This window comes from Mangifera indica, chromosome 5 (genome assembly GCF_011075055.1).
Source record: "Mangifera indica cultivar Alphonso chromosome 5, CATAS_Mindica_2.1, whole genome shotgun sequence".
NCBI lineage: Eukaryota > Viridiplantae > Streptophyta > Magnoliopsida > Sapindales > Anacardiaceae > Mangifera > Mangifera indica.
Window position 1 is genome coordinate 4,078,969 of NC_058141.1, and position 22,644 is coordinate 4,101,612.

A 22,644-nucleotide genomic window follows, 5' to 3' on the forward strand; every position below is an offset into this window, starting at 1 on the left:
AATAACTTTTTTATCATTGAATCAATTTAAACTTAAATTTGAATTAATAATTCTAAATTCGAATTAAATTTAAGTTAACTTTTGTTTAAATTCGATTATACTCGAATCCAATCTTACTCCCCGAATCCCATCCTTTTGTTCTTGATTTAGTATATGAAGTTCACTTTGACAGATTATGTATCTATCTTTTATTTTGAAAGAAAATGCGAGAATATATGGATTCTCTATTTACATTCATAGACTTAGAATCACTTTGGAAATAAGCTAATCTTTGTGTGATTGTTAATGTATGAAGTGCTATTTGTTGTCGATGAATCTTAAAAGTTAATCTGTGATATAAAAAACAAAATAATTCCTTTCAATTTGATGCAATTTTATCGTGTAAGGCCACAAACTTTGCTTCAATTTTTTTTATTTATCATGAGCATATTCACCGTTGACTAAGAAGAACGGATGGAAATTGGAAAAAAGACTAGTGGACTCTACAATGATATTTCCTTTTTCAGAAAAAAATATAATAATGTAAATTGGTGTTTGAGATAATAATCCCAACATTGTTTTAAATTTTTATTATGTTATGCAAACATCATTAATCCATTTGTAGACTGAGACCGACCTTAGATCAAATTAACAAGTGTTTTAACACCTTGAAGAGTGATGCATATTGTAAGCGAAAATAATACAAATCCAAAATCACAAAAAAAATATATCCGGTTTATAAATCTAACAATTTGATGATAATTGGTGATTTAATACACTTTTGGAAGTATTCACAATACACTTTGTTGGATTTGCTTCAAAATTTCTTCTAAGAGTATTGAAGAGAAAAGAGTACTGTGTTTTCTTTGTTAGAGTAAAAGTTATATTTCCCAATGGAAGTTACATTAATTTAAATAAAAAGAGAGAGTTACAGTTATCTTTAATAACTGTCAAGCGTAAAAAGGGAATTATCTTATATTATAGGTTAATATTGTTTTTGTAGCCTAATAGATCGGATAAACCCATCATAGGTGGACCGGATCTAATACATATAAATTCTTTCCTAAATTTATCAATTTTGTTATAATTTTTTTTGGCCATTTTTTAAAATTTTCATGATATGAGGGCAATGAGTTACCAAGTAAATACAACAAGCCGGTCTATCTCATCATTGTCACTAAATAAACAAATAGATAAATAAAAAAAGAAATATTTGTATAAATTCCTTTAAATTAATCTCAAAATGCATGCCTCATCCATCGAATTGCGTCCACCAAATGTCATTCTCGTGAATATTGCAAATTGAAAAATAAAATGATACATTGTTGAAATTTTATGTGGCTTGAAAAGAAGAGACGAAGTAAGACGCTGGAGATGTAAGATTTATTTCATAAAAATAGAATTAAACAATTATTTATGCACAAGATATAAAATATTGAATCAAATTTTAAGGTTTTAAAAATATTTAGATCATTATATAAATTAAAACCATAAAACGTCTAAAATTACATGTCAAGATCACCTCTTAATATAACTTAGTCTTTTACTCCTAAGACCTCTCTAAATAGCAGCTTTATGTGGACAAACTATACTATAATCATATTACATTAGGTTTTAGATCAGGAATTTAACTAATTTATAGTAGATAAGGTCTAAAAAACCTCAAAACCTCAAAACCTATACTTATGCTATTTACCTAGATTATAACTTTTCAATATATTGGACTTATTTTTATTAATCACTTAAACTCACCTGTAAACTGATATTAATTACCCAGTTTTATTAAACCAAAACCATAATTAATGTTAGCCTACATTAGAAAATTTTTAAGATTCTCCCATTTTTTATTTTATTTAAAAAAACAATTTTTGACTCTCGAATAACTAACATTTTAACTTTAAGTGGCCACTATTTTAGAAAGCAAAATACTCCAAAGATAAATTATACTTTAATAAATAATCAAGTTAATATAATCATTAATAATAAACCAAAACATTATTTATGTTATTTATCGACATAAGATCGTCATCAATCTCAATTACTAATAATCAAATCAACACAGATAAAATCTGGGAGTGTGGCAGAAATAACACCCAACAAAGTGATTACAAATATGTGTTATGTCTCTGTCAGTTCACTTTATGATTTCTTTTTAATCTTATATTTCAAAAGAAACAAGAGAAATCTTTTTGCGTCAAACAAACCTGTATGTTTTAATCTTACTCGAGACTCATAAAATATACACATACAACTGTCATACTCAAGAGAACCTTATCTTTAGATAGATGTTGTACCTTAACCATATATATATGCGCATACATTCATAGACAAACAAGCATGTCAATATGATCATGATTAATAAATAAATATATTAACAAAACAATAATAATAAGAACTCCCACTAACCCTAGATATCAAAAGACCCTAAACATCCTCATGTTTTAAACATCACTTTATGTGTTATAGATCTTATTCCTTTAATTAGAGGCTTAAACTTTATCAACTTCGTATTTTATACTTTAGTCTAATGTCTCCTTTCTTTATGAGGTTCCTGATTGTAATATATTTTATCTTACATGTCTTACTCTACTAGTGGTCTTTTACCTAATTACACTACTATCGTGATAGATAAAATCTACCCCAAATAGCAACCAAGTAATTCATCAACCTCACGCTGGAGAAGCTACCCCATGGTAAGCTACAAATTGAATTTCTATGGTTGATGTTGTGACTAACGACTATTTAGTACTTTTTCGAATATGACTCATTCAGCAAGTATAATACTATATCCAAAAATAAACTTTAGCTTATCTTTGCAACCACCAGATTTTGATATTTTGCAAGCATCTAATTACATCTTAAACCACAACCCAATAATCAAAATTAGATTTGAGAGGTATAAATTGAGATCCTTAAATGCAAGAGTTACTTGTGCATTTATCAAACTTTAAATAACATCATCATAAGAGACATTTCACATGGATTCCTTTTCAACCTCATTCTTTATTCAATGTTTGAGGTTGAACTTATCTCATTTCACAACAAGGCACATTGCTTGCCCTACAATTCTTCATATTGAGCATTTTAAACACACGCTTCAAGTATGTATTTGAGATAAGCCACTAAGTCCACGAGTCCTTTCATAATGGATCATAATGGATCTCAATACCAAGAACAAATGATGTATCTTCAAGATCCTTCACATCATAAGTCTTGGAAAAAATTGGCTTAATCTTATAGAACAAATTCATATCGCCACTCTCAACATATTGAACCATACCATAAATACATATTTGCTTCCACTAATCTTCATATTCCTATATTGGTCTAATTTATTCTTTATGGCATTTTGTTAAATTTGAAACACTATAGTCAAAAAGTCTGTTTTAACCATAGTAGACTTCTTAAGACCATATACCAAAAGCTTCATCTACTATGCGTTCAGTAAACCTAATTGCACTTTATAGACTTCCATATTAAAACTTTCTTTTAGAAAGATCACTTTGAGATCCATCTTGTATAACTCTAATCCAAATTAGCTTTCAATAACATAGTCTCATTTACTGAGACACACACAAAATTCTTAATGATAACAAATCTTTCTTTTATAGTAGACTACCTCATTAAGGTTTCCATAACAACATCAATTATATTTGGCTCATCTTGTATGTGATTAGCTATTAATTCTTTAGTGGAAACATCCTCTAAGGTGATCTCAATTTCATTAGACTTTATAAGCTTTATTGACTCCCACCATTGACTTAGCCATGACATTATCCAACCTTATGGACGTTTCAAGAATTGGATGTCAGTCGCTTTGGTACCTTAATAGTGGTAATACATACTATATCATTTGGAATACTCTATATTGCCAATGACATAACAATAAAGTAATCTTCATTTTCTTAATAGGATTATAAATCTATACTTAAGCAAAACATCCACAAACTAAAGATGTATTAGGCTAGGTCTCTTTATGTCCAAAGACCTAAAATAAATCTTTAGCATAGGTTTACAAAAAAATTCATTTAGAAAATACTATACCACCTTAACTACTTTACCGTATGGATACTTAGTCACGTTTGTTTATCATCATAACTTTATAGTCATAACTAAGTTTTGTAGCAACACCATTTTGGAGTCCTAGAATCTTGGTAAAATATCCATTATACCCATATTGATAACTTCAATGTCCACATAATTTCAATCCTAAACATAGGCACCCATTTACTTAGCCTTCATTTATTGACCAATTTATCATCCAAAACTTTTAACCTTATTTGGGCAACAAGACTAGTTTTCTTATTGTTGCTCTTTTCCTCTACAACTATGCCTTAATTAAGCAACACAATTTTTTATAAGAAATTCATTACTAATTGACCCCTTTAGGACTAGCATACCTTGTCTAAGAAAAGTGTGGTATCCAAAGACTGATCATCTAGCTTCTTGGTGGTAGTTCCGATGACGTTCCTTGACAAACTGATCAGTGTCAAAACTAGAGAAAATGAGGGCTACTAATGCATGGCAATCTTACAAGAACAAGGTAAGTAGGACTTGCCTTTTTAGTTTTGATCATGTTTTTGCCATTGATTGTTGGTTAGTTAGGATTTCTGGTATTAAATAAACTTAAATATAATTATGTGTATAGTCATGATGATAAAGAACTTGGTTTAAAAGTGATTAAAGGGCGAGAACACTATAGATCAATGTGTACGGGAAGAATTGTTGATGTCATGACTGAATCTGCATGAATATGGTTATGGATAAAAATATATGTGCAGTATATGGAATTCTTGATCTTTGTTAATGCTTGTAGAAAGGAAATCTTGATTAAACTTGCATTGATAATGTAGAAAAGCAAGATTTATTGCATGAAAACCCTAGATAGGTTTGTGGTGTGTTTCAGGATCTGTATGATGTTAGTTTTTAATTTTTTTCAATGAACTTTATACGCTTGAGTACACATGTTTGAAAGAAACCATGGAAACCAAGTAGAGTGCATTTTCAGGCTTGTTTTCTCAACACTTCGACAATTGTTAGTCGTAGCCGATCGATTATCGATCATCTAGGATATGTAGTCCTTTAGTACATAGTTTTGTTATGACTGAACAAAAAAGTAAATTGACCTAACTACCCTTGTGAAGTACCTTTGTTGAGAAAGATAGGGAAGTAATAGTTAAAAAGATACATGGTTATGTATTGGATGACACACGTTTGTGTATCTATGAATAATGGTACATAGGTAGTTGCCATGGGGAGAAATAGTCAATGGTGAATAGTAATTGGATACATGCTCGTGTGCATAGGGTAGAGAGAGAAATTGACTGAGGAACTAGGCTAGAGAGATAAGGGTCATCTTGAGAGATAAATAATGGTACCTCATAAGAGATAAGCTGAATTGAGCTTTCAAGGTACACAATAGTACCTCTCATGCCTAACAATCAAGATAAATAGTGGCAAGAGTTATCAGTTAAGGGAAAGCTAAAGAGTTGTAAGTATGCTAATCATTTTAGGATCGTTACGAGGGGGCATCGTGAATAACTATTCCTAACACTAGACTCATAGTAGGGTAAAACTCGCAGTAGAACCTGATTAAAGTATAATAGAGTTGGAAAATTAGGGAGAAATCACATGGCTAAAGTGTCAAATCCCTATTTTTGATCCAAATCGATCAATTTAGTATTCAATTATAGTATAGTTTTCAGATTTAGATGTTTCCACTGAGTTCTGTAACATCACTTTAGATAGAAATCTTGGGAGAGTAGTTCCTTAGTGAGCAAGTAGGGATGTAGTTTGACCCTAAGAGTTAGATGTATAGCCTAGTTAACCTTAAAGTACAGTATGAGCACTAGTTCAGTAATTAGAACCTGTCATTGTTCAGTAGGGAGTTTGATGCCAACTCCAAATGATAGAGGTCAAGGGCATTTTGGAAAAATTCAAAGATTATGTATCAATCAAAATCTCCTATTTACTGAGTTTTTATCACTCATCTCCTTATCTTTGTGTGTGCAGATACATGTGATCATGACGACCGTGGGATGAGTGGCAGCCAGAAGACGTAAAGCAAGAGGGCATTTTTATCATTTTTAAATTCTTATTTACATTCAGTTATAGTTATTATACTAGATGATATATTTCTAATGATTAGGATTTAGTAAATATCTTTTGATATGCTTCCAAACTAGTTTTCTTATAAGGATATTTTAGTATATTTTTAATAGTTTTAATAAAGAGGTTTTACTTAGATATTTATTATCTTTTATGAATTTTATTAAATGATATGCTCTAATAGTTAATCTAGTAACGTTTTTCTTTGGAGGATAATGCTTCTTGAAGAGGATATTACAAGCATTTAATATAGCATATCCCCTCATAAAAGTTGATAATTGAGTTCGTAATAATAAAGTAAGTGCAATTACCTGAAGTCATTTGATAAGAGACTTAGTTAATCTATTTTGAGTGTAGATATGCGAGATTGGATGCTTAACATTAATTCTAATAGATATGCAATAATCATCAAATATTTTGGATATCAATTCGATAGTATTATCTAGCTGCATTGACTTGATTGAATCATTTGGGAAATGAGCCTTTAATTTGATAATTTGAGTTAATAATTTAACAAAGGCAACATTTCGAGTTGACAATAAACAAACATGAGATCATCATGCGGATACATCAATTAAGACCATAAAATAATGAAATGACCCATTTGGTGGATGAATGGGTCTATATATATTTCATTGAATCTTTTTAGGAATGATGAGGAGTCAATTCCAATTTTGGAGGTAGATGGTTTGATTATCAATTTCCCTTGTGAACAAGTGGTGCATAATTTTTCATTGGACAAGAAAATCTTGTGATTCTTTAGTGTGTGTCCATGTGAATTTTCAATGATCTTATGTATTACTATAAATCCTAAGTGACCTAAACGGTCATGCCAAATTATAAAGACTTTTGGGTCAGAGAACTTTTAATTTGATATTGTGTAGGTTTCAATTGCTTTTATAATTGTATAATATAATCCAAATGATAAAACAAACAATTTTTTTAGTACATGCCTTCTTCTAGAGATATTATTAGTTATACATAGATATTTTACACCATTTTCATTCATGGCTTTAATATGATAACTGATAACTTTGTTAATTGTTGTTATGTTGATTTCTAATTCTCCTATGTTACGTGAAAATTTAATTCAATCTAATGGAATTATTTATCTTTCTGTGCTTAGAAAGCTTGGAACATATTTGGAGTTAAGTTTGGGCCAAAAAGACTAAAAGTGGAGCAGACTTACTAGTCAATAAAATCTATGATACTGACTAGGCGTGGCACGTGCAATGACAAGAACAGATTTCGAAATTTGAATTTTGAATCAGCTGAGATATTCTAGGAAAGTAAAAATTTGTTTCCTAAGAAAATGGGTGATTATTAGTTGGAAAAAGAGAATACTATTTTGATAGATAAGGGATATATGCAAGAAAGCAATGATTGAAAAACCAGACTGGACCGGCCGGTTTGACCGATTTAACCGTGACCCGATACTGTAGACGGTTTATATAATGGATAAAACCGTTTTAGAGTAAAAATCGAGTTGGACTGCGGTTGAACCGCTGGTTCACATCCGGTTCACGGTCAAACTCGGTTTAGCGGTTCACTGTTCAGTATTTTATTTTAAAATGAATAGTTTTCTTCTTTCTTTTTTTTCTTCTTTCATGCTGTGAAGTTTTGGCTGTCGGCGACTTATTCTAACTTCATCTCAACAGTTGATCTTTTGCCGACGACATTTGGAAGACTATTGCCGACGACGACAATAGTTGACGATGACAAGGACACTGTTGAATATTAGTTTCGATCAAAGGTCTAGACAACAACAAATGTTAATGTCTGTATTTGTTATTGCTGTCGACGATATCGCAGGCTGAGACGACAAATTCTCGTGCTACAGTAACCAACGATTGTACTCCAACAATACCGACGGCAGGCTAGTCATTGTAAGGTTGTGTAATTTTGATTTAAATTTTTTTCGTTTGAACGTATAAATTTTTTTTCGTTTGAATGTATAAACTAAGCTGGAAAAGTGCGTTCTAGAAAAGTAAAAGTAGACTGTTTATATTTATTTTGAATTGCTGCAACAGTGACACTTTATATTTGTATTCTTTTGTCAAAACTTGTAACAGTAAGCTTTTGTTTTCTTTTGGTTAATTGATGCACAACAAGCTAGCAAAATCACCATCATGTTTATTTGTTTTTGTAATTCAATATGTTTAAGCTTTTCTTTTCTTTTGGTTAATTGATGCACAACAACCCAGCAAAATCATCATCATGTTTATTTGTTTTTGTAATTCAAGTTGGTTGATTTTATATTTTATTTAATACATATATTAGATTTCTGATTTGTTTGAGTGTTCAATAATTAATAGTGCATGTGTTTGTAGAACTAGATTTGTTTAATGCATATGTTTTGTTTTGATGCAAAGTTAGTTATTATTACTTATTAGATTTATGTTCAATAATACATATACTTTGTTAATTGTGAAAACTGAAAAGTATGCACAGTATAAAATTTACTGTATAAAGCTCATATAATTACTAATTAGACATAATATTTTTAGGTTTTTACATAAAACTGTAATTCCGGTCCAATCGACCGGTTCAAACAGTCCAACCGGTTCAAACGAAACCAGTACCTAAAACGGTTTTTATTCCGGTTCGATTTTGAAAACCTTGCAAGAAAGAGACAAAAATTGTGGGAGGATATATATCTATTTCTTTTTGGGGAATATATATATTTTTATTTTGGGGGGATTTTGGCTGGATTTTTATTATCTTATCTGAAGGAAGGCGTATTTGAGCATGGGTTACAGTAGCTAAAATCTTTTCTCTTGGTTGAAGGGATCTGAACCCAGTACACTATAAGAATTGTGAGATTTTTTTCTTTAATGCATCTTCTTAAATATTCAAGTATTGATTATTTTTCTATATTATTTATTATGATTATATTGGTTGATTGCTAAGGCACACGATTAGTTTATCGATTAATATAATCTACAACTAGTTTAGGTGTTAAATCCGTAATTGTTCAATCTTTCTAATTGAAGTGGCAACTGAGATTTATTATTTGCTGCATCAAAAACTGTAATTCTTAGGGAAAATATTCAACTAGATTAAATGCAATATCGTATGCTTGTGTTGTCTTGTTTTGTTAGTCTTTCTAAATCTTAATGCTATTGTTTAATTAAATTCGAGATCGTATCCAAGTTGTTAATTAATAAGATTTAACTAGAATATATGTTTTTGATTAACTAATCATAAAGAAAGACAAGTAATTAATACCACAATGAATATTTGAATAATTAATTTGATACTCTTAAGTGTCGATGATCAATCGTAGTTTCAATGGTGGATGCGCCCATAGACCAAGGTTTGTTTAATTGATAATTTATTCTAGATTATTTTGCCAAATTTTATTTACTACTTTTAATTACAATTTGTATTCAACTCAGAAACCCCCAGTTTCATTGTTTTGCGAGACAAGTAACGACTTACTAATTGAAACTCTTCGTGGGAACAATCCCTGCTTTCCTTTACTATATTTTTGTTGCAGGAATTTAGGATTTTAATTTGGGCGTAGACGACAACATTGCCAATAACTATTATTTCTTATATCTTTAAAACTAAGTATATTTTTTTATATCTATTTGAATATAACATATCATTGATACTTAATTTAGTCCCCTTTTTACAATAGAATTGTAGCTCTTCCGGAGCTTTCAATAAGATTTATTTACCCTGAAATTGTGTTTACTTTTTTCTCAATTGGTGATCAAGTTAAGAAGATTTTTTTTCCTTAAATATTGTGTGCGTTGTTGCACTATCCATCGGACACATGTTTCCACTACCAACTTCTAATGTTAATACTTTAATTTTGGAGTCTATTTTCTTTCATTTTAAAATTTGCATTAGTCATTACAAAATTTGAAAAGAAGAAATACACAGTACTAATTACATAACATAATATACATGATTCCTTAATCTTGAAGGAATTCTAAAATATCAAAATTCTTCAGATCGATAGAATTTGAATTATTAACACAATTTAATTCGATCTTCTTGTTAGCATTTTTGATAGATGTTTGGTATAAATCCACCAAATGACTAGGGGTATGATAACTACGTGATTAACGACCCTTGGAACCACATCTATAACATTTACTTTTATGATTATGTGGTGTATTTTGTATCATTTTTCCTCTATCCTGTTTTACTTCATCTTTGGTCTATTTATGGTAGTGAGATTTTTTTTATTATAAACACCTTTGGATTGAAACTTATTTCGTCTAAGAGTTCATCTTTACCCACAATAACTACTACCGGTAGATGTATTCACTTTAGGGAACGGAGTAGTGTTAGTAGGATGTGTTTAATGGCTTCTCAATAACAATTTATTATTTTTCAAAGTTTTTTTTCTCGATTTTGTTATTGTAAGGGCATATTTGAAGGATGAAATGTGAAGAAAGTTTTCTCTAACATATTTTCTTTGGTTATTTTTTCCCCACATAATTTCATTCGAGAAATTATTCTAAACATGACATAGTTATATTCACTTACATATTTAAAATCTTGTAAGAGTAAATGAGTCCATTTATATTGGGCCGTTGACAGTGTTATTGAACTGTGATGGTCAAATCTTTCTTTCAGGTTTCTCCATAATTCAAGTGGATTCATTATATCCATGTATTTAGCTCTTAATCCTTTATGGATGTGGTGTCAAAGGAAAATAGTAGCCTTGGATTTATGTAGTTGAGATGCTTTATTTTCTTCTTTTATTGTTTCCCTAATGCTTATAGATTCCAAATGGAGAATCGTGTCCATGACCCATTCAGTGTAATTTTTTCCATCCAACGGAAGGGTAACATGTTGAAGTTTTACGAGGTTTGTTATTTTCACCGACTGCAAGTTGAAGAAAGTCATAAAAATTATTAATATGATGAAGAAAAATTATACTAGAATTTCAGGTTCATATTTGTCTCATATTTATAAAACTTCTGGTTTTGTAGTGAATATATTTGAATGAATCTTTGAAACTTCAGATTAAGATATTATGTCATATTTGCAAAACTTCTAGTTTTGTAATTAATATTCAGAATATTATAGTATATAAAAATTTAATTCTAATAATATATTTCAGACTTTAAATCCATATTTTTCATAATTTATATAAACTTTAGGTTGCAAATGAAATATAGTTATTATAAAATAAATACTCTGATGAAACTTAGGACTTCAGACCCATATAGATATTCTTATGAGTTTGTAAATTTTAGGTTAAAAATCGAATACAATAAATATTCTAATGATATTTAGGATTTCAAGACTATATTTATGATTTTGTAAACTTTGAATTACAAATAAGATACAATTATAATTTGTGTTAACATAAATTATAAATAAAAAAAATTAAATAGAAGAATAATAATAATTAAAATATATATAATTTGTATTAAATAAATAGTATAATATTATAAATGAAATATTTATATTTATAATATATAAATAAAATAATGATATAATTAAATTATTATTAATATTATTATATATCTAAGTGATTTATTCTAATAATATGTTATGAATATAATTAGAATAATTTATGATAATAAATTGAAAGATAAATTTTATATAGTTGAAATTTTTATGTGGCTAAAAGAGAAGAGCTGGAAGTAAGAGAGAGATCTTCGTACAAATAAGGGGTATATATAGACTCTGTTTCCACCGCTTAAGGAAGAGATATCTTGCCAGGTCTCTTCCTGCAATAAATGTAACAATAAATACATTCTGTTAGATTCTTCAAACTTTACTACATGTGATAGAAAAATTTGCCGAGTTTATATTATAATCTGTTATGAATATAATACACAAATATAAAATGACAAATAGATTGAAGAAGAATTGAGAAGAAATAAGAGGAAGAGAGCCAAAGCAAAATATAATTTCCGGAGAATAGAAGAAAATGTATATCTCATTAAGTGAAGGAGAGGGGGATATTTATAGAAATCATGGCTGCCTCTCCAAACAAGTATATGACAATTTTCAAACCTAACCCTCCAAGGCCATTAATGCATTCACATTATAAAATGGCCAAAGTCAAATCATGTGGTGGAAAAATTCACCATGTATAATACTCCCCTTTGGATTTTCACCACTTACAGATAATTATATTAACCTTGTTAAGGAAAAACCCAGTGGGATAAAAACCAAAGCAAAGGAACATAATTATTAAATGTCTTGCAAGTTAGCGTTGGACGTGCTTAAACTGCCTCATTAAAAACCTTACTAGGAAAACCCAGTGGGACAAAACCTAGTGAAGGAAAAAAAAGTATAGTGCACCTTTTGTCCAATATTTGATAAACTTCATACTTTTGCCTGATGAATGCTCCCCCTGATGAACGCTCCCTCTCTTTGTAGTAGGATTAACTTGATTGCTTGTTGAGCTGCCACATACTGATGTTATACACTAACTTCTCAAATGCTGATGTCGACAGTATCTTAGTGAACAAATCTGCAAGATTCTCACTGGATCTTATTTGCTTGACATCAATCTTTTTGCTCTGCTAGAGCTAATGAGTGTAAAAGAACTTCGGTGAGATATGTTTGGTTCTGTCTCTTTTGATGTATCCACCTCTAATTTGAGCTATACATGCTGCATTGTCTTCATATAATATGGAAGGAGTGTTTATTATAGAAGGAAGACTGCATGCATTTTGGATATGATGAATGACAGACCGTAACCATATATATTCTCGACTGACTTCATGGAGAGCTAAAATTTCTGAATGATTTGAAAAAGTTGCAATCAAGGTCTATTTGGTGGAGCGCCATGATATAGTTGTGTCATTATAAGTGAAAACATATCCCATCTGTGAATGAGCCTTATAGGGGTCGGAAAGATAACCAACATTTGCATATCCAACCAAACTAGGATTTTTAGGGGATTTGATAGAGTAGAATAATTCCAAATCTCTAGTTCTACATAAGTAACGAAGTATATGTTTGATTCCGTTCTAGTGGTGACGGGTTGGTGCAGAGCTAAATCTGACCAATAAATTAACTGTAAATGATATATCCGGTCTCATGCATTGGGCCAAATATAATAAGGCTTTAATGGCATTAAAATATGGTATTTCAGGACCAAGTATCTTTTCATCTTCTTCTTTAGGATGAAATGAGTCTTTTTTTGGATCAAGAGACCAAATAACCATTGGGGTGCTTAAAGGATAAGCCTTATCCATATTAAAGCGTTTTAATAATTTTTCAATATATACTGATTGATGGATAAGTATTCCATTTGAATTATGCTCAATCTGTAGGCCGAGACAATATTTTGTTTTCCCTAAATCCTTGATTTCAAATTCTTTTTTTAGATATTCAGCAGTTTTTAAGAGCTCTTCAAGAGTCTTAATTAAATTCATGTCATTAACATAAACTGCTATAATAGCAAATCACGATTCTGACCTTTTAATAAAGACACATGGGCATATAGGGTCATTCACATAGCCCTTTTTTTTCAAATATTCACTGAGGTGATTGTACCACATACGTCTGGATTGTTTTAATTCGTACAATGATCGTTGTAATTTAATTGAGTACAAGCCTCTTGAATTGACTCTTTTTGCTTTAGGTAATTTGTATCCTTCAGGAAGTTTCATATAAATTTCAGTGTCCAAATTTCCATACAAATAAGCAGTAACTACGTCTATTAGATGCATATCCAGTCCTTCAGAGACTGTCAAACTGATTAAATATCTGAATGTGATTATATCCATTACAGGTGCATATGTTTCATCAAAGTCTATACCTGGCCTTTGGGAAAAGCCTTGGGTTACAAGTCTGACTTTGTATCTAGCAATTTCATTTTTCTCAGTTCTTTTTCTCACAAATACCCATTTATATCCAACGGGTTGTACGTCTTGAGGTGTTGGAACTACAAGTCCAAACACTTGACGTTTTGCTAGAGAAACTGATTCTGCTTGAATTGCTTCTTCCCATTTAGGCCAATCATGTCTTTATTTGCACTCAGCCACAGTACGTGGTTCAAAATTATTATCATTCAGAATTTCAGTAGCTACTATAAATGAGAATATATCATCAATTATAATTATTTCACTATTCCACATCTCTCGTGTATGAACATAATTTAAAGATATTTCAATATTCTCATTTTTCTGTTCTTCAAGATTTTGTACCACTTCAGGGGTTTGTGCCACTTCAGGGGCTTGAGTCTCTTCAAGGACCATAACCTCTTCTAGAAGAGTATTAGAGAGTGTGAATTTTTCATTTATCTTAGGATCATCATGATTGATATATGTTTGATTATTTGCCTTTCTTTTTCGAGGAACAGTGTCCTTCGATCCAACAGGTCTACCACACTTCTAGCGTGAGGTAGATTGATCAGTCACGGCTCGAATTGACTGTTCAGTAGTCACATTGATTCTTACTGGTGCATTAGCAGTTGGAACATGTGACCTTGTCACTTTTGCCATATCTACAAATGCATCAGACATTTGGTTAGCAATAATTTATAAACGCACTATCCTCTGTACTTCAGTTTTACTTTGGGATGTGCGAGGATCTAAATGAGACATGGTAGGTACATATCAAGTAAGTTCATGCCTAACTTCATGAGACATTTTCTTTTCCCCTAAAGACGGGAAAGTTGTCTCATCAAAGTGATAATCTGTAAATCGTGCAGTAAAAAGATCACCTGTTAATGGTTCCAGGTATCTGATAATGGATGGTGAATTATATCCAACATATATTCTCAAACGACGTTAGGGTCCTATTTTTATACGTTGAGGAGATGTAATAAAGACATATACAACACAACCAAATATTCTCAAATGAGATGCATAAGGTTGGTAACCAAGGACCAATTGTAAGGGAGAATATTGGTGATAAGAAGAAGGGCGCAAGCGAATTAATGCTGCAACATGTAATATAGCATGTCCTTACATAGAAGTAGGTAATTGACCTTTTTAGTAGTAAAGTACGTGCAATTACCTGAAGTCGTTTGATAAGAGACTCAGCTAATCCATTCTGTGTGTGGACATGTGGGACTAGATGTTCAACCTCAATCCCCATAGATATGCAATAATCATCAAATATTTTGGATGTAAATTCACCAACATTATCTAGCCGTATTGACTTGATCGAATAATTTGCGAAATGTACTTTTAATTTGATAATTTGTGCTAACAGTTTAGTAAATGCAACATTTCGAGTAGGCAATAAACAAACATGAGACCATAGTGCAGATGCATCAATTAAGACCATAAAATAACGAAATGACCCACTTGGTGGATGAATAGGTCCACATATATCCCCTTGAATCATTTGCAGGAATGATGGGGATTCACCTCTAATTTTGGAGGGGGATGTTTTTATTACTAATTTATCTTGAGAACAGGCGATGCAGAATTGTTCACTGGATAATAAAATTTTATGATTCTGTAATGTATGTCCACATGAATTCTCAATAATCCTATGCATCATTGTAGATCCTAGGTGGCCTAAACGATCATGTCAAAGCATAAATGCTTTTGGATCAACGAACTTTTGGTTCGATATTGCGTAGGTTTCAATTGCCTTTATGATTGTATAATACAATCCAGATGATAAAACAGGCAATTTTTCTAGTATAAGCTTTCTTCCGGAGGCATTACTAGTTATATAGATGAATTCTGCACCATTTTCACTCATGGTTTCAAGATGATAACCATTTTTTCTTATATCTTTAAAACTCAATAGATTTCTTCTGGATCTACTTGAATATAATGCATCATTGATGCTTAATTTGGTCCAATTGTTTAACATAATTATGGCTCTTCTGGAGCCTTCTATCAGATTAATTGATCCTGATATGGTATTTACTTTAGCTTCAATTAACGCCAAAGATAAGAAAAATTTCTTTTTCTTGAGAATTGTGTGCGTTATTGCACTATCCACCAAACACATATCTCCTACATCAACTTTTGAACTCAACGCTTCAATTTTGGAGTTGATTTCCTTTCATTTTAAAAATTACGTTAGTTATAACATATACAAAATATTGAAAGGAAGAGAACATGATATTGAAAGACAAAATAATATTTATGACTCCAAAATAAATATATATGATGGACTTATAAAAATCTTGGGCATCATTGTCACTATTCAAGTGACCCATATTGTTATCCTTTGAAAGAAGATTTGAAACATCAAGAATCATTAGATCGATAGGATCTAACTTATCAAAAATTTGATTCTTATGGGTGCTTAATTAGATCAACCCAATGTTTGTGTGTACTATAGGTACACCACCAATGACATTTATAACCACACTTATTATTTTATAGTTTACTCTGCATTATAATTTACTTCGTCTCAGACTTAGTCCACTTCTGGTGGTGTGACTAAGATTTCTATTATTTCTCACATCCATGATAACTACTTCTGGTAGTTGTGTTCACTTCAGGGAACTATGCATAACGAGAAAATATTAATTCAGAATTTCTTTTCCGATATTACTACTACAGAAGCAAAAATAAAATGTGGGAAATATTTTATTTTCCACATTCAGGAAAAGATTATGAATATTACAGAGTTATACTAAATTATAGAGTCATTGAGAGTATTATTGAATCTGATGTTCAAATCTATCTTTCAAATTTCCCCACAAATTTAATGGATTTATCATTATATCCATATTTCGGCTTGCAATCCTTCAGGGATATGACGCCAAAAAATAATAGTCTTATATTTGTCCTTCTAGGACATTTTATTTAGTTAGTTTTCAAGGCTCATAAATTCTAGGTGGAGACTCTTGCAAAAAGCCCATTTAATATTATCCATCTAATTTTAGGAACTTCAAGTTCAATTATTGTCATATTTACAAAACTTCTGGTTTTGTAGACAATATATATGAGTTAATATTTGAAACTTCAGGTTCAAATATTATGTCATATTTACAAAATAGCTGATTTTGTAGGAGAAATATTGGGATTAATTTTGGAAGCTTCAGGTCCATATATTATCCCATATCTACAAAACTTCTGGTTTTGTAATTAGTATTCAGAATATTATAATAGTATTATGATTATATTTTAGACTTCAAGTCCATATTTTTAACACTTTAAGCAAACTTCAGGTTGCAAAAGTGATATAATTATTCTAAAATAAAGACTTTGATGAAACTTGGGACTTCTGACCCATATATATGTATTCTCATGATTTTACAAACTTCAAGTTGCAAATCGTAAAACTTGGGACTTCGGGCCCATATATATATATTCTCACGATTTTATAAGCTTCAGGCTGTAAATCGGATATAAATAATTCAAATAAATAAAGATTCAAATAACTAAAGATGCAAATAAATAAATATTCAAATAAATGGAATACAATAAAAACAAATATTTAAATAATATCAGGACTTCTGGTCAAGATTCTTGGTTTTTGTAAACTTCAGGTTTCAAATGATATTTATGACTTCAGGTATAAATTTATGATTTCGTAAACTTCGAGTTACGAATGATATTCAAAATTTCGGATCCAGATTCATGATATTCAGAACTGCAGGTCTAGATTCATAATTTTGTAAACTTCAAGTTACAATTAAGATTCAGAACTTCGGGTACAGATTTATGATATTCTAGACTTCAGTTCTAGATTCAAAATTTTGTAAACTTTAAGTTACAAATAATATTCAGGACTTCGGGTCTAGATTTATGATATTCTAGACTTCAGGTCTAGATTCAAGGGTTTCAGGACTTTAGATCTAGATTTACAATTTTACAAACTTCGGGTTGCAAATATGATATAATTATAAAGAAAAATTAAATAGAGGCATAACAAAAATTAAAAGATAATTGAGATATTACAACTGGGATATCCGTATTATAATATATAAACAGCATAACGATATAATGGAAAGATATAATATACCTGAGTTGATCGTGCTAATAACGTGTTATGAGTATAATACATAAATATAAAATGATAAATAGATTGAAGAAGAATTGAGAAGAAATAAGAGGAAGAGAGCCAAAGCAAAATATAATTTATGGAGAAGAGAAGAAAATGTATATCTCATGAAGTGAAGGAGGGGGGGCTATTTATAGAAATCTTGGCCGCTCCTCCAAACAAGTATATGACAATTTTCAAACCTAATCCTCCAAGGCCATTAATGCATTCACATTATAAAATGGCCAAAGTCAAATCATGTGGTGGAAAAACCCACCATGTATAATATAATCCAAATTGTTGGTAATTTTAATGCAAAGTCAAAAACCTATGTACAATTCTTTATTGGCATAGGTAGGGTTAGACTGGAATTGAGTCCGTTTGAGTTTGAGTTTGAGTTTGGCTCGAATAAGCCTGAAATAAGCCAATTGTATATGAGTTCGATCGAGCTCGAATTCGAGCTACTTATCAAATTTTTCAATTAAAAGTTTTAATATAAAACGACATTGTTTTGATCAATATATATTAAAATGACATCATTTTAATATCAAAAAATAAGTCGAATTGAATTCAAACTGAGTTTGAGCTTGACTTTCACAAGTTCAACTATATATAAATTAAGCCGGCTCGAATCTAACCCTAGACATGGGCATAGGCACACACTAATCATTACATATTGAATAATTAACATATATATTTTTTTTTTGGGGATTATTGGTTTGTCTTATTTAAGTGTACAGGAATTGTCTTCTTTTATCAAATTCCATCAAGTATGGTGAGAGTTTAATATATTTTGTGAAGATTAAATTTATAAAATTAAAGATTGGATTGATGATATATTCTATAAACTAATAAGTATCTATCATAGGGATTATAATAAAATTATATGTCTAAATATTATATATAATTTTATACATAAATAATAATATATTATTTTATGATTAGATATTATTTGTTCTCTTATTTAAAACTATTAGATTATATAATAATATATCATTAATATATATAAAATTGTATATATAATACTACTGTAAATATTATGATTTGTATTTCTAAAATCAATAAAATGAAGATAATATTTTTAAAATAATTGAATGATTATTTCCTATTCGAACTTTAGTGACATGGTGATTTTTCATTTTTTATATTTAAAAAAGTTTATTTATTCACTTATTATTCTATAACACTATTTATCTATTAGTGGATAATTTAGGGCTGGATCCATATTAAGTTAGCTCTAGTAAATTGACTTAGTTTAATTCGATTCAATTTGAATTCAAATCAAATGTGAGATGAGAGAGTTTATTCATTTTTTAAAACCGAGTCAAACTTGAGTTTGAGAACATTCAACTTGATCCAACATGTGAGCCAGGAGATGGTTTGATTTATTTCAAACTTAGCTTATAGTTTGATTTGAATTATACTAAATAATTATCGAAACAATATTATTTTATCCATTATTTATTAAAACGATATCAATGAGTCATAAACTTAAACTATAAATTTAAACTCCAAATTTGAGTTATAAACTTAAGCTAAACTTGAATAAGACTGAATTGAATTTTCATTCTTTAGAGACAAAGAATGTTTAAACCTGGTTCTGTTCATATCATCCCCTGCATGAGTACCTCTTCGTAGAATCTATTTTTGTTTAGGCCAAAAGTGTCAAGGGGTATTCCTATAATTTTAATAACAATAAGAAAAAATTAATAATTTATATTTCCATAAAATATATAAGACAGTTGCATAATTTTATTAAAAACAATAAACTAATCATTTCTAATAAAAACCTAACCATTTCTATTAACAGAATATTCCTATATAAATAATTTTTTAAACTTAAAAAAATGAAAATCATTTCATTAAAATTCAGAGGAAAAATAGTCATTCAACATTCTAAAATCATATATTATCAACAAATTTCAAATTCATGCTCTTGTTGATCGATCCAATTAGTCATCACTATTACATCAAATAGGCCCAATAACTTATTCCCACCTAAAGTATAGTGTAATTCCAAACTTACATTTGTCAATTTTTAAAAATCTAAATATTTACTTATGAATCAATTTCTATTAAAATTTTCGATCATAATTAAAGATAAAATTGTCATTTAATAGTAATATTTCAAAAATAAAAGTTTATATAATTTCCCTCTTTAGTTTAAAAAACTAACAATTTTAACTCTAATATTAAGTTTTGAAAAGTGGCATTTCCCCCTAAGGGTTTCAAAATTCTTTGGCAATTTTTTGGTAAACGATAGCTACTCTCTCTCCTTCTTGGCTATGTCTCTCCCTTCGACGCTTTCTCTTTGTCTGAAGTACTCTCCCTTTGATAGACGATATTTGGATTTGAAAAATCTAGATAAAACCCTTTGTTTAGAAGATAAAAGCGTTGTCTAGACGAATCATCATCTAAATGATGATGATTCATTTGGACGACGCTTTTGTCTTCCAAATGAAGAGTTTCGTATGAATTTTTTGATCTTAACAAAAAATCTAGATGTTGTCCTAGGGGAAGAGGGCTTCGGACGGAAAAAAAAAAGGTCAAAGGAAGAGACACTGTTGGGAGGAAGAGAGAGCGGCTATCATTCGCCAAAGAATTTTGAGACCCTAAGAGGAAAAATATTACTTTTCAACTGAAAAAAAAAATTCAGTTTTCTAAACTAATGAAGAAAACTAATATAGACTTTTATTTTTTTTAAAAATTACTATTAAATGATAATTTTACCTTAAACTCTAATTGAAAATTTTGATTTATGAGGGAAATTTTGAATTTTTAAAAATAGACTAGTGTGTGTTTGGCTTGGTTATAAGTAAAGGTAGATATGAACTGAGCTAAACCTGAACACCCCTTGACTCAAGTTTTGATCGAATGAGAAATTGTTTGATTTAAATTCGGCTTGAATTCTTCTAGCCAATATTAAGAATGTTTTAAGTTTGATTTGAATTTTATGGTTCAAATTCATGACTTGAATATGTGACTCAAATTTGTGGTTTAAATTCATAACTCATTGATAAAACGACGTCGTTTCACAATTATTTTACATAATTTAAATTGAGCCATGAGCCAAGTTCAAACCAAATTGAGCCACCTATTCAGCTTGTGAGTCAAACTAAGTCGAACTTTCTATAACTCGAGTTCGATTCGATTTTAAAATAAACTGAACCTTTTAATTCAAACTCAATTTATATTTAAAATAAATAAATTCGAAACGAATTAAATTAAATTGAACCAACTTTTGAGCCAACCAAGTTTGGATCAGGTGCAACCATAGTTATAAGGCTTTTGGCTTCAAATAAGGCAAAAATTCATAGTTAGACATGTCAATGGGCCAAGCTGACTCCAGCTCGACCCATTGGGCTCATGGGCTAGGTTGGGTTGGGCCCTAGGTTGACATAGTAGTGAACCTTCAGATCGAGTTGGCCCATAAAATTTTGAAGGCCCATGGCCTGACCCTATATATATAGGGTCACGTTAGGCCTTAATCAAGCCGGCCTATATGGCCACGGGCCGACCGATTTAAATAATTTTTTTAATTTTAATTATAATTTTTAAATACAAATTATTTTTTAATTATTAAAACCGAGGATAGTACCTCAAATATTTTATTTATAATCTCTCATTTGTGGGGAGGAATACTACGGTTACATAATTAAAAATATTATAAGTTTATAACATAGTACAAATAAATTAATTTACTTATTGTATAATTACAAACATAAATAAAATATATATACCATACAATTTTTGAATTTATTTGATACTGAATCAATTTGTAATATTTTGTAATGATAAAATTAAAATAAAAATGAAATTATAAACACAAAAAATTATTATTTACAAATTCAGACAGTTTTTCAAAGAGAGTTAATGAAAAAAAATGAAATTGAAAATATAATAAAAGAATTGAGATTGAGAGATTTATAAATAAAATTAAAAATAAAAAAGATTTGGATTGGTTTATATAAAAAAATAAAAAATTAGAAAAATAAAACAAATCAGAGAAAGGCAATTAATATTAAAGTTTATAATCTGCCGAAAGGACCTATACGCTAAACCTGACATACAACCGGATTGTTTTAGCTCGGGCCTGAATTTTAGACTTCAAGTCTGATCTCTATTCAATCCGGTCCAATTGGCTTGTGTGTTCATAGAGGGAGGATAGCCCTACTTTTGCAGCGCATGGCGACAATTAGAGAGTTTATTACTCAACAACAATTAGACACTTTTCAGGTTTTACAGTAAGAGGGCATTAATTAATTTTTGTCATTTTGCCGTAAGCTCAAATCTAAAATTACACCCACGACTTAGTACTGCAGTTCAAGCTTTGAAAACCGATAAATCCTAACCAGCTTTTACGCGGAAGAGGCCACGAAAGATCTCAGAAGAAGCAATGAACAGTCGATTCAAGTTTGTTATTAGCTTTCTTTTTTAGGTAAAAAATTTATTCTAAGATATACGATTTCTAGTACAAATGTTGAATGCATGCTCCAATAATCGAGGGAAGGAGTCTCAATGACAAGTTGTTTTCGGGCAAAAAAGAAGCAGCAGAAAAAAGCCATTCCTCTCTGATAATCCCTGCCTCATTTCTCCTTTAAATCCATGCAGAATATATAATAATTATTGAGTTGCTTTGCTTCCAAAGAAGCTATACTTCTACTCCTC